This window comes from Chaetodon trifascialis, chromosome 2, assembly GCF_039877785.1.
Source record: "Chaetodon trifascialis isolate fChaTrf1 chromosome 2, fChaTrf1.hap1, whole genome shotgun sequence".
Lineage (NCBI taxonomy): Eukaryota > Metazoa > Chordata > Actinopteri > Chaetodontiformes > Chaetodontidae > Chaetodon > Chaetodon trifascialis.
In genome coordinates this window covers 23785836-23800823 of record NC_092057.1, presented here as the reverse complement: position 1 = coordinate 23800823, position 14988 = coordinate 23785836, and positions in this window count along the sequence as shown.

Sequence of the window (14988 nt, the reverse complement as noted above, 5' to 3'; positions counted from 1 at the left end):
CATCAGATGTCAAAGCCTGTTTCACATTGCTCTTCTTTAAAGGATCATTCCAATTTATTACAGCCTGGGAAGTCAAACGGCCCCAGGTTAGTCAAATTTATTTGGATTGAAGGCAAATGCTAAAATATTACCCAAACTGTCTGTCGTGTGATTTACACACCGACTTCTTAGCGCAACTCTGACCAGCTGTACTTACATCGTAGTTTTTCTGTGCAGTGAGGGCTGATGACAGACATTTTGGGTGTGTGTGCTTTTGATTTTACCTCTAAATAAAGTTAAGGTTTATGGTTTTGATTATCCGACTGAGCTGCTGGCTTGTTTACAACCTGTGTGATCCTTCGACTGCTCATCCTGACCCACTGAACTGTAGCAATATCACTGTGTTACCAAATGTCAGCACTTACTATGTTGTGTATCCTAACTGATACAAGTGATGGCCAAAACTGCCAAAACAAAAACAGTCTCACTACAAGATCCGCTGAATAGCTGTCCCCGAGCTTTCGATTGCGTCACACGGCCATCATTAGCAGATGGGTTTGCCTGGCTGTGGCGGTAGATGTTCACATTTTTTTCTTTGTGCTTTCATGATGACTGATCCTCACTGCTGAGGAAGATCATGTGATACGATCAAAAGCTCCAGAACAGCTATTGAGTGGACCTTGTGTTAAGTCTTTGTCAAAGATCTGAGTCTTCATAGAGCCAAATGGTCCGGTCGGTCTGACAGTCAAATATTATATGTTTGTAATGAGCCTGTTTACCTGTGGAATTTTCCAAACAGGTGTTTGTCTTTAATTGCTCCTGTCCAAACTTGTTTGAAGCTTCAGAAAATTCAGAATAAGCAGATATTTACAAAAATCAACGAAGTCAGTGAGGTGAAATGTGAATTTGTTGTCTGTTCACTGTCTGTTCTTGATTTTCTCTGTGAAAAAGGATTAGCAAATCATCATGTTCTCTTTTATGTTTTACACAGCATTGCAACTTTTTTTGGAATCGGGATTGTATATTTCTCTCATACTCCTTAAACAACCTGACACACACACACACACACACACACACACACACACACACACACACACACACACACACACACACACACACACACACACACACTGATCTGTGTCATAAGTCAGCAGGCTCTCTGAGAGGGCCGGAAACCCAAGGACAGCTCAGACACGTGGAGCAGACACAGCCAAGACCTCCTGGTCCCACGCCACCCTATTCCTATGTGTGTGTGTGTGTGTGTGTGTGTGTGTGTGTGTGTGTGTGTGTGTGTGTGTGTGTGTGTGTGTGTGTGTGTGCGTGTGCGTGTGCGTGTGTGTGTGTGTGAGAGAGAGAGAGAGTCTTCCCTAATTTATGGCTGCCTCTAAATGCTCATTCCCGTGCATGCTCTCACAACCATGTGCACGTTTATCTGTGTCCATTGAGCGCTTGCATGCATGTGTGTGTGTGTGCAATGAATGTGTGCTGCTGTCTCTTGCTGCCAGATTGGCCTCTTTCTCTCTCTCTCTCTCTCTCGGCCGTGTGGACTTGCACAAGGCCTCTAAGTTATGAATCTGCAGACAGCCCTCCCTCTCTGGCCTCTCAGCAACTTTCAGCTCCACCACTTGGCTTTCGTACAGGCAGAGCATTCAGTCTTGTGTGCGTGCGTGCGTGCGTGCGCGCGCGCATTTGTTTGTGTGCATCCATCTTCGTCTTTTGTTGCACTTGTGTCTTTACTCTAATGTTTATTCCAGTCATTTTCTCCACGCTCATGGCATTTTTATGTGCCTCAACGACAAACGCACACTAAAATCGCACTTAATGAGCTTTTGACCCCCGTTAACGGCCACCTGTTCTGGGCCTATGGGGAACATGGTGTAGCCAAACGCTGTGTTGTTTAACATGATTAACACACAACAATGTAGGGGGCGGAGGATGGAGTGCGCGTCAAAAGGAAGCTATTGGTTTTTAATGATGTTGTTCAGCCTCTAACTGACTCCATACAGCAGCACAGGCTGGAGAGTATTGAAATGAGACAGCAGCAGGAGAGCGTCCTGTTATCTATTGTGTGTCTGGATGGGACTGTGAGTTATTTATGGGGTCTTCAACCCGCTGAGGGCACTGGGAGGAGGGCTGGAGAGGTGAGCAGAGCGTTGGATGGAGAGGACGCCTCATTCAACAGTCGGCGCCAAAGCGGAGCAGCTTTTCTCTGTCTCCCTTTGCAAAATTCCTTCTCATTCTCACATCCCCCCAGCCCACCCACCCCCCATCTTTTTTCTTTCATTCCCTCTTCCATCTCTCGCTCTTTCATACCCAATACTTTCCACAGATCTGATGGATAATTCCAATTTTTCCTTCCTCAGCCTCTGAACCAAATCTAATTTCTCTCAGGTTCACTCCTGCTAATTTGGCATTAATGCTTCAAACCTGCTTCCTTCTCCTCCACCTCTTATTTCTCCCTGCAGCTCTCTGACTCCAGGTGAAACTCAAGTGTTATTCTAAAATGTCCCGCTGAATCAAATCTAATTTTTCTCGCCATCTCTCACACTAATGTGTATTTAAAAAGATCTAATGCTTGATTTTCTCTCTGGTGGTCTCGCTCTGTTTCTGGTTATCCACACCTCTTCTTCAGTATCCGTTTCTCCAGCAAATGGGCAAAGCAGAACCAGCAACTGTGGACTTTTCTATGTTATGTGATGAAAGATTGGGACTCTTGGGGAAAGGAAATTTGTAGATCTTTGCGGAAACATAACAGATGAAAATGATTTTAATTTAATCAATTGTTTTATTTCTAGCATTTTTTTAGACTTAAACTAAAAACAAAAGTTTAACATCTCTGGCACCACTTTGTCTTTTTTTTTCACTCACACTGTCCATCTCTCTTCCTCCTCCTCCCTTGTTTCCCGTCTCACCCACCCCCACCCACCCCCACCACCCCTCTCTCCTTTCTCGCCCTATCCTCTCCTCCACTGTGTAACCAAGGGTGCAAGATGTCTGGTCAGAGAAAATGTTCCCACATATCAAAAGGCTCCTGGGTTCTGAGTGGAAGCGGCCAAGAGAAGGAAAAGGTCAAGTTGAATACAGTGGGCGAGGATAGAGGGATGAGGGCAGAGCTGTGAAGAACGGTGATTAATACCAGCAGCGGAGAGGCGGCAGCGCTGAAAGGGCACTGAGAGCGGGAATTAATACTGCACTGCTTTGTCCTTTATTTCCTCCTTGAAATATCCATTCATCGCACTTCTCTATTGTCTAACACTGTTTTCAAATCAGCTTCATTTTTAAATCAGCTAGGCTTTTGATGCTGTAGTCCTGATAGCCCTCACAGGAATTTAAACAGGCTGTGATCAATGCATCGGGTGTAAATGCTTTAAATGAGTATTTTTAATCAGTATATTTTATTGATTGGCATAAAGAATCAGAGATATGTTAAAGGATATAGCGGATATTATTTTTTGTTTTCCTTATTGTCGACAAATCCCCTGAAAAGACCTGAACCAACTGTTTTCAAAAAGTGATCAGTAGCAGGAGCATTGAGGACTATTTTGGTGGTGGATTGATACACACATTAATGAGTGTTTACAGCGGCAGAACACTGTGCATCAGATCGACTCAAAATAAACTCCAGCACTCTGGTCCTTTATAATGAGGGAACATGAGCAACGGTGTGCGTCACTGGCATGCTTTTAATCATTTTGTTGATTTATATATACATATATATGATATAATCAATTCCTTTGAAGTATTTTCTCCGTTTGCATTGAAAAAATAATTTTCCTGAAAACCAGTAAAACAAAGCCAGTATGACAATAGCCCGTCTCCTTAAACCGGCTCTCAAAATCCCTCTCAGCGTGGCAGCCATTTGCATTCTTTCATTCAGAGTCCTTGTTTCATTTCTCTCCCTTCAGTTTTGTTCCCCACACCATGCAGCACCCTCCAAAAAAATTAAAATTCAATCACAATAAGCAAATTTGCTACCCCACAGGACATCATTGAATGGTGTGCAGCAACAGTGCAAGGTACTCCAATCAATGGCCTTGTTCCCTCAACACCGGCCTGGAGCCCGTAATTTGCATGACATTGGGCAAGTTAGCAGACAGGTCTCTCTCTCTCTCTCTCTCTCTCTCTCTCTCTCTCTCTCTCTCTCTCTCTCTCTCTCTCTCTCTCTCTCTCTCTCTCTCTCTCTCCCTCTCTCACACACACACACACACACACACACACACACACACACACACAGCCACAAAGACAGTTGCATTCATATTATGATCGCACACTTATTTCACTCCATAACACACAAAAGACGAGGGTATTCACACAGGCACAATGCTGGCACACGTGTGCTCTTACACACTCACACACTCACAAAGTGGGAGAGAAAAGACACAAGCAGGCGGGTTGTCTTTATGACACATAGATGTGAAATTTCCACTGAACATTAATCCAACTTACTGCAGCCTTCGGGTACTCTGGTAGCTGTCTGCTGCTGCTGCTAGCTCTGGCCTGCTGTGTTTATGTGTGTGTCTGTGTGTGCGTGTGTTCTCCAAATAATCATTTTGTTTGTGAGCGCTGTGTAATTTACTGGCAGCTAAACCCCTCCCTCGAAAAACAATTGTCCAATGATAACTGTAAGCAGGCAGGGCGGGTCTGTCGGGCTTTGGAGTTTTCAGCACCATACAGTGGTGTGTATGCTGCTGCAGCAAGAGCGATATTAAGCAACAAGTTTGGAGAATGGTGTGTTTTCTTTGCTTTTGCAACAGCAACACTGTGTGTTAATCTGCTCTAACATTCTAGTGTGACCTCCAATAACAAGGGACAGAATATGATTATTTTGTGGAGTTAAGTGGAACACACACCTGCTGTGTAGTGGTGCGTCATGGAGCATCATTTCATGTGTGCGTCATACAGACATAAGAAGTCGCCACGGAAAGGAGTTTGTGATGCGTGCATGTTTGTGATAGGAAATAGGACGTGCTCTGATTCACTCGACCCATGATAACACGTCAAGATAAAGTGTGTGTGTGGGCTTACACTGATAACAATGGGTTTTGAAGTGCTGCCAGTGTGTGCTGCCGATGGCAGGTTGAATATAATCTGCTAAATTCAGGGCAGGTGCAGGACAGTCTTCTATATCAGAGTTTAGGGTGACATTACGTGAGTAGCTCTGTCTGCACTTCTGTTCATTTGGGGAATTTACCCAAAAGCCTTTCCTTGAATGAAGCGTTCAGCTTAATCTTTGCGTTGCTTCTCCAGGGTTTTTTTCAATAACTTCAACCAGGGTTGGGTATTTTTGAAGTACTGACCGAATTGCTTCGATATTAATGAGTATCAAACAATGTGTCAGTGAGCCAGTCAGTATCTGCACAGACAATTATGTGAAGTTTGTGCTTCTTGGTAGCTAGCCTGAGTCCGTTCGCCGCGGCATCCATCGGGATGGATGCCCTTGCGAGTCTTCTTGCCACCGTGGGGTTGAACAACCTGGAGCTGAGGCAGAGTGTCTGACAGCAAACACTGTGTTGCTTACAGTCCAACAAGTAAACGGAGAGAAATACAGCAGAAACTGACATGGTGGATGGTTTTCAGAGCGGGCTAGCCGCCCTTTAGCACAGAGAAAGAAAGAGGTCTTTCTCTGCTGCTTGTCCTGCACACATCACCAGCACAGCCATTCCCTTCTCCTTCTTAGGCAGACTACACGCTACAAAGGCATACTGCTGCCATACAGTAGTTCCGAATTAATGTTGCTTTTGACAGTTGTTTCTATTTTATATAGTCTCATGCTGTATAGATATCCTTCCATCAGTTTCTTCATTTTAGTCCAGTTATCAAGGTTGAGTAAAGTGTGCAAAGTAAAAACAGTTCCTCCAGCTGCTCTTTGAACAGTATCCTCCTTTGAAATTGAGTAGTTGTGCCAGCATTTGTAGTGTTATTTTCTTTTATTGAAATGGATTTTATAGAATTGATATCAAAGTTGAAGTATTGATACCAGTCTATGAAATTTTTGAATGATGCACCTACCTACCTTCAACAAAAACACAATTTGCAAACCCTAATTAGCTAGTTAGCGACAGCTGCTACATGACAAGTTTGCCTTTGTCTACCTCTGTCTGACATCAAGAACACATTAAAAGTTGCTGTGTATTTTGAGTGGTCAATCTGCCTTTGTAAGCTTCATCTGTGCCATGCTAGAAAGGAAAGCTTGACAGGGGTAGCAACAGGAAAGCAGACGGGGCCCAGTAAACCTTACAGATACACAACACACACAAACACAGGTGAAGGGCAGAGAAAGGGTTTGTGCATGCGGCAGCTAAGTGGCTCAGCGCTCCATCGACTGGCTCACCGTGGCAACCTGCAGAATTCCACCGCCTCCTCACGAGCCTGGCAGACTGTCTGTTCACCCTCCCTTCCCTCCTCCTTCCTTCCCTACCTCCCTTCCTCCCTCCTCCCTCTCTCCCATCCCCCACTCCGGCAGCTCCAGGGAAGCGGTGACGTGGGAGCTCCCTGCTCCGAGAACGAGGAGAGAGAAAGAGCCATGGAAAGAAAGCCTGGCAGAGAGCGAGGGCGAGGTGAGAGAGGAAAGACAGAGCTGCCGCACTACGGAGAGAGAAGGAGCAGGAAAGAAAAAAGATAAAGATCCTGCCTCTCCCAGCTCTCGTTGACAATGACACTGGGATAGTCATTTCGAAGCAATGAGCCAGAAAACGCAGAGCCACCGCTGCCATTCATCCTCCTAAGCACGACACTCAGTCATCACTACGCCACAATCACATTCATCTCTGGGAGAATGGCGCTGGCTTAATAAAATGTATGGCAGAACGCTGGTATTATAAAAGCAGCCCATTTCAATGCAATGACACAGATTGATAAAAATAATAGAAAAGTGGATTGGGACTGTGCGACTGGTCCCAGCAGCGCGGCTCCATGCTGCTCAATTCTGACTGAAATTGATTTAGAAGAATAATTTGAGCATTTTGTAAAAAAATTTTGTGCTCGTACCGTGATTTAACAAGAAGATAACAGATAGTGTGCTTTGCATATTTTATTGATTTATCACCAAATGCTGTCCAGCCTGTTTGGGCTTAGACAGCAAAAACGTACAAGATCACAAAGAACAGTACAAAAATGTAGACAGAAGACATTTCTAAATATTACAGCTTACCTGACAGAGATGTCATTATTATGGAGATCACCATGTGTATTTATTAAAAAGTCGACTGAACAAAGACAACCAAAAGGATTCTCTAATTGTGTATGTTTTTTTAATACTGGACTCCTGAGGCTGCTGTACAGAGTGAAATTTACAAAAAGACAAAATGCAACGCATTCAGGATATTTTACGTAAGAAGATCCAAACATGACTGCATTCCTGACAGTGTCACATCACTTATCTCTCTCCAAGTAGGACATCTTGTAATTGCCTGAATTGAATATTCATGTCCCAGCTACCAGCCCTACTCCACTTTCTCTTTCTCTCTACAAATAATCAAAAATACCATTTCATTTCTCCCAGTCAGCCCCAGGTCATGTGCTCACGATGAGATGGAAAACAGCGTGTTGTTAAGCTGCCAGCTAATCAGCGTTGGTTAGTAATCCCCCCCACCCCCCCACCCACTCCGTCATGTCTTCCAAACAGGCCCCTTCTCTCCCTCCATCACCACCACCACCACCACTGCTGCCGCTGCTGTAGCCAGCCTGAGATGGATGGCACAGCCCTAATCACCCCCCGCAGTGCACTGTCAGCATGGCTGCAGGCCGCTCTTAACATTTACAACACATGATCACACACACACACAAACACACACACACAATAAACACAAACCAATAAATTAGAAAATCTACTCTCACTCTTCTCCTCGTCTCTTTTCTCATCCTTCAGCCTCCACCTCCCTCCCTCCTCCCTGCCCAAGGCCCACCACACACCACCACTTCTCTCGCTGTCACCTTGAATGGATTCAGTGGGATGCGGCTATGTCCTGAGGGCTGAGAGAGGCATTCCTCCTCCTTCTCGTCCTCCGCCTCCTCACACAGCGCCTTCCTGCCATTATCTCCAGGCTAGAGTCTCATCAGCCTGCACGGTAGCTCTGGCTTCCAGCTGTTTCACCAGCAGCTCTGACGGAGGAAAGGGCCGCCAGAGGAGCCGGAAGGGAGGCTGCTCCTATATCAGCATCCTCTCATGTGGCCGGCTTCAAGGTTCCTCTCAGGCAAGCTCTCAGTCAAGTCTACATTGAGGCATGCACACAGAAACACACACAGCAGTTGGCATTCATTTTAAGAGTGTCAGAAGTGCAGATTTCAGCACAGTTTTCACCGTTCGGAAGAATTTTATTGTTTGACCGTTATGACTGTGGATAACTGATCAAAATCATTCCAGTTCAGACACACAGGAAACATTTGCAGCATCTTTAAACCTTTACAATAAATGCTTCAGTCCCTCAAAGATTGGCGCACTCTCCTCCACTTTTACAGTGACCTGTAATATTCATAGTGGGGGAAATCTATCAGAAATGAGGCAGAAAAACAGAGTCTCCACTAAGAGGAGACACTGTATTTATCACCTGCTAAAAGTGAAGCATTGTACTGGACCTAATGAGAACTTGGAGACAACAGAGTACATGTTGCACAGAGGGAGGGAGGTTTGGGAGGTTTGGGTGTAGAGATGCTAAATATTTGACCTGTCTTGCAAAGTGGAGGTGTGGAGTTTCAAAGACAAGGGCATTCACCTGAGAGGGGAGGTGGAAGGAAAGATGCTGTCAAGTTGCATTGTGGGAAGTGTAGGATCCTTCATTTTGAGAGCGTGACACAAACTAGGGGCTTAACGTGAGGATGTCTTGGCTTACTGTGCCTTTGAGCCACACAGCTTTACATCAGCGCAGCAGCCCGTTAATAAGTCATCCTCCATCTACGGCACATTATAACCCTGACAGTGGTTTAGGTGATGAGTACGACAGGGCCGACTGTCTCTCATTCAACCCACCTTTAACCGTCACATCGAACTCATTCGGCACTTCTGGTTGAAGGCAAAAAAACAATGCTGCTCGACAACACATTCCCAAATTCACATTTCCTATTTAAAATGTTTTTCCAGAAGAAGAAATTGTTGCTCTGAGCTTCCACTGAAAACATTTGGGCTCACGCGGGACATTTCTTTAGGTCTGCAGATGTGAAGGGCAGTACCTCTGTCTGGAGCTATTCCTATAGGCCGTCCTCTAACAGCAGAGGCTGGCTGTATGGCCTGTGGGCAAACCTTCAGATGCACAACACAAGTCTTATTTTAACAATACTCAGCAGCTGTTGGGTCCAGGCGGAAAGGCTGCAGGCACGTACATGTTTCTCATTTATTTCAATGAACTATTTACAGTAATTATAAGACAAGGAGGGGTGATGGTGGGCGGAGAGGGGATGGGAGTATGATGGGGTAGGATGGGTTGATGGAGTGTGACGTCAGGGAAAACAGAGCCGCGGTGGTTATTCTTGACCTCACGATACCTGAATCTCATCTTCTTCTGCTCCATTTGCTGTGATCTTGGCCAGTCCAGCCCTCTCTGAAGTTCTTCCCGGCTGCCTCTTTTTATAGTCCTCCTGTTTTTAAGTGAACCTGTTTTCAGAGCTTCTCTCCTCTTTTGAAGGAGGGCTCCTTTTCGAAGGCCTCCTCTGTGCCGGCCAGCTGCTCTGTAAAGCGCCTCGCACCTCTTCTCTGCAGACAGCTCTCTCTAAGCTCCTCTCCAGAGTGTCACGTTCACTTTTCCACGCATCAGAGCTTCCGTCTTCTGGCTCTCCCCTGTCTCCCTCTCTGTCTCTGTCTCTCTCCTGATGTGTGGGCTTCGAGCAGGTTGTCCACCCTCTTGAGATCCTTCACTTCTTCTTTCAGCTGCACCTCAGGGTGACTCAGCTTATTCTGCAGCCTGTCCTCCTTTTGCTGCTGCTTTGTCACCTCTCTCCAATCTTTCCTATCATGGAATTCAACCTGATGTAGTGTCTCACATTCTTCAGTCCAAACAGCCTGGTCCTCCTGAGAGTTAAGACTTAGCTGAAGGGTGGACTGTTGGTCCTTCTCTGTTACCCCCCTGTAGAGCGTCTCTTTTTTGATGGTCACGTCTTCAATGTCTGTTAAAATAATTAAGAATTCATATCATGGATAATGAAAGCATATCAGGCAAGAAGTGTTTGTCTCTCCAAACTTCAATTCCAGTTTGTGTGTATAAACATGTGTTTCAAGGTATCTGGTTGAATATAATTGTAACATTTGCTTAGTTCTTGTTTTACTTGGTACAAACTTGTCCATTTAAAAATATCACTGTCAGTTTCATCATCTACAATGAGAGACAGTCAAGGAACCCTCCCCTTTCCAAAACTTCCCCAAACCATTTAGACTGCCTGACCCCCCCAATCAAATCGTCCCATTGTCCGTTTCCGTGACGAACGTGAACTGAAATTTAAAGCACGTATGGATTTGAATGCTGATTTTAAAGCAGCTGTAAAGGCCATTTTATGGCGCTGTGTTTTCACGATGATTGGAGAAGGCTACAATGCAAAAAGGCGACCAGGACTTGTGGGAAATTACGTGTCAGTATAAGAGACTATTTTGAGGCTGCTCGGCGTTAAATCATTTGGCCGTCTGGTTATGACATGTTACAGCTCAGTTTTGCTTGGCACTCCTCCGAGAGACTTCCTCACATGCCCTTATTTTCCCAGGATTTCTGCCAGTCAAATGAATTCTCTGCCTGTTCTACCTGCACACGTCTGTCTCTCTGTCTGTCTCTCTGTCTGAATGGGACATGCACTACATGTCTGCTCCCCTCTTGACCAGTCGACCTGGGATTCTAATGAAACCATGGGTCCACTCCAAAGCTCCGCTGTGCTGATGCACTGAACTGCATCTCTGCAGGAGTCATTTGGTGGAGTAACAACAGGCCAGTGAGCGTCAGCTTGTGGTTCAACCTGTTGTTGTCCACTTGGCTTCTTGTTTTCATTTGCTGTGCCAGGAATTGAGCTGGTAATGGAAACTGCAGCTGATTGGTTTCATAAACCAAACGCTGAAGTCAGGATTCACATTCATGAACTCACATTATCCTGCACAGCTGATTGTGAGTGAGTCAGGCAGGAAGAGAGGCGCTGTTGACAGCTGATGGGCTGCAGATCGGTGGAAAATTCATGGACATGATAAATAGTTTCAGTTTGTGTGCGTGTGTGTGTGTGTGTTAGGGAGGCTTAACACACGTCACTATCAACGTAAGATCCATTATGTAGACTTTTCTGCTGTGAGTCACCGAGCACAGCGGTCACTGCTCAGACAGTCATGACTGCTACCTGCCTCTGACGTTCGCACACACACACATGCGCGCACACACATCCTCATCAGTTTATCCAGATAGCAGTCTGACTCACTCTAAATGCACAGGAGACGCTTGTGTGGCGAACTCGAGCGCTGTTGACGCAGGTACGAGGACTCACTCTGTAGCGAGCTCGAGCAAAAACCTCCCATGAGACTCGCTTCACCTATGAGTCATGTGCACCTATTAACTTCTACGTCATTTCACTCCAGATAAAAATAACTCCTGTATCAGGATTGTGCCTTGAATCTGTTAATTTCATGCCGCTGATTTATGTTCAGGTCTTGCTTTGTGCAACTCCAAGGAGGAGATAATGAGTGTGACTTCATGAATCCTGAAGAATTGACTCTGTCACCACGGCAGGTTAAAACATTTGTCACCAGCATGCGGTGGGAAATCTTTAGAGGCAGCTCTGGAGATTACAGTTGCCTTTTGTGGCAGCTACAAAGACGAATCTCTGAAGAAGTGAGACGAAAGAGGTGTGCAGCTTATAACCAGTCTGAAATACGTCATTTTCAACACACCTTTGTGTGTCAAGCTTGGCACACCACATGACTGTGTGCGCTAACATCACATATAAAGATCTAACCCATGAGGCAGGCGATAAATATAGAATACTGACAACAGATCAAAATCCTCATTGTCAGGCATTTCATGTTTTATTTAAAAAGCCACATGATTACATTTCAATCATTTTACAAAATAAGCTGTCAAATCAAATGATCAATCTCCGACAGGTGCTGTGTTAAAAAAATTAACACGTATGCGTGTCGTGCCAGAACAATTTGGAGCATCAGTTTACAAATATTATTAATCCAGTTCTCCTTTTCTCTCTGTCAGCCTGTTGCTGCAACCAAAAGCAGTAAAAGACGTCACGAGCACAGGCTGAGCCATTGTTAAAGGTGCATTAAAACCTGCCCGTGGTGCAGCTGTGACTCAGCAGTCTGATCTTTATAAAAAAAAAAAAAAGCCAAAGCAGTTGCATGAGTCCCAGCTGAAAATTAAAAGAGCAGTGAAACGGAGTGACGACAGTTCATCTGTGACAGTCGACAAACCACAACTGTAACCTCTGCTCTGCTCTAACACTGAAAATAGCACTGCCCCCCCTGCACTCAATGGAACATCAGCTAAACTGTAAAGCTTTCAGGGGCTGTTCGAGAAGCAGGCTCGTTCCCAGGTGAGGCCCCAGATCAGGCATTACGAGTTTAAGCAACAGGTTTTGCAGAGCTGTAGAGGAGTGTGTGTTCTCTCCGCTGATGTTAAAATATGACAATTGGGAAAATTTCAAAGTCTGTTTTCCTTTCTTTCGCAGCTGTTACGCAGTCAGGTTTGTCTGTGGTCAGCTGCTTCCCCGTCATGTTGTGGATGCTTTCAGGAAATATTTCTGTTAATTAAATGACATGAAAGCTTTTAGTAGCAAGAAAACGTTTGTTCTTTACCAATGCTTCAAGACATCAGCTGGTTGTTTGCTGTAAAAATGTCCTTTGTGGGATTATGATTGATCTTACAACAGGAAATCATTTTCATTTTAGATGATTAAATCCCACTTCAGTAAATTCAGTTCTTAATGAATCACAGTGATCAGAAGACTTTATAGAAACTCTTTAGTTCTGTGCTGATTTGGGATCAGGCATCTATATTCCTGCTTTCCTTTGAACAATTATGCTCAGTTATTAAGCACATCCTTTCCACTGGCCTTTGTTTCATGACGCCTCGTCTCCCCTCCGTCCTCCTGTTTTTCCCTCTGCTGTCATTTGATCTGTACTCTGGCGCTGTGACGCAGACAGAGCGTCATTTCTTCCTACGTGGAAATGTCATCTTAATCAGATGTTCTCACTTGCAGGGAGAGCCGTGGCATCACTGGATCCATGGATCCAAGTGTTTTTGTCCATCGGCTCTCATGTTCACCTGCTGCTCGTCCCTGTGTGTGCTGAGAACAAAACTCCTTTAATAGCCCTTCTCTTGAGGATTTCCACTTCCTCTTTGTGTCATGTCTGACTGAGGTATTTTTGTGTTTCCTGCAAATTTGCTGTAAATTATGCTCTGCATCAAACTGTCATTTGTCTCAAATACTTAGAACATTTTTAAGAGAAACATCCTCATTTTGCTTTGTGCTTCCCTCCTTACAGCAGTGTCGCCATTAACTTCTTTCCTCCGTTCACTGTCACCGCTGAAAACAGTCACTGTTTCCCTTTGCACTTCTCCCTTAATGACACAAACACCGGCAGAACAAGCATGTGCTTTAGATGAGTCAGTCAGTGCTGTATGTTATCTTCTTATCTAACTTGTAAAAGGTGCAGAGTAAAGTTTACGAATGTAAGAGTGAACAAATGACTGAACAAAGATAATTACCTAAGAGCTACATGTGAGATGGTAATATGTTAAATGATGAATGATATCATGATGTATTTTAAAAATTAGAACTCCTTTACCTTAATGATTTTAGTGTTCGTGAAAGCATAGATCTAATGTAAACGGGGCTCCAGTTGAATTTCATCCATTCAAAATAATCTTTCAGATAAGCTGCTTTCTCTGATTCCTCGTGCAGCTTTTACTGAAGGACAGTGATCATCTTCTGCACGTCTCCTCATGTGCACTAATTCAGGCAGTGTGGCCGGTGTGGTCGCGTGCACCTGCACACCGTGGAAAAGACTATTTAATGTCCACGAATTAAAGACTGAAGACAGTGAAGTCAGAAAGGAGTTTTCATATTTTTTAGGATCAATCGAGCCGCACTTACTGAACGACCTGAGATCAGATGTAGATAAATGCGGTTTTACATCGGAATTGTTTACCAGCATACTCACGAGACACCAGACCTGCTTGTTCGCGTCTGTGCGTCACGTGTTTGTTTAGTGTTTGTTTTTTAAAATAATTTCCCCACACAGTGTTCCTCCTTTGACATCGAATTATCATTAAACGAATGGCGCTTTGAGCGGCTGCAGGAGCCCCGGCTGCTCTGCTGCTGTGGGGTTTGTTGTTCTTGTAACGCAGACCGCACCGTGGACTGGGAGCGGGATTCAACGTGATGCTGCTCAGGTGAAGTTTCACCGTGCACCATTAATAACACGCGCGTCCTGCATCACATTCCTTCCGCCCCTGGAGCACGTGCCACGTTCCAAAGCTCGCACATTTCAACAAAACTGTCGCGTGAACGCTGTGTATATGCATCGACCTTTGACATCATTGAGCGCTGTTAGATAAAAATGATCAGCCTAAATACCATGTGTGATCAGTGTTATCTGTGTGTGGAGCCACGCTGTCGTTTGGCGGGCTGAGGAGCAGACAGGTGACATTTGGATGCCTGATAAAAGCTTCCCGGCCAGTGTTTCTTCAGAGTAACACCTTTCATCATCACTACTAGCTTCTAATTGACGCCCGTGTTTCTTTCTCTTGTCGTTAATTTTGGAATGACGCAGCTGAATTAGCAGACTCTTATGCATGGCGCTGCGCCCTTGTGCTCGCGCGCCGAAGCTGCTGAGCGCGAGCCCCGCCGCGCTGCAGAGAGCGAGCCAGTGAAGAATAATGGATGTTTGGACAGTCGGCGTGTCTATGAATCGGCACTTGAAGCAAATAGAAAAGTGTGCATGTGCTATGGTGGTTTACTTCATGCGATGTTTCAGCGCCGTTTTGCACTCATTGCCTTATAAGGAAAGACAGTCGTGCCTTTCTGCAATAGGCCGAGCGC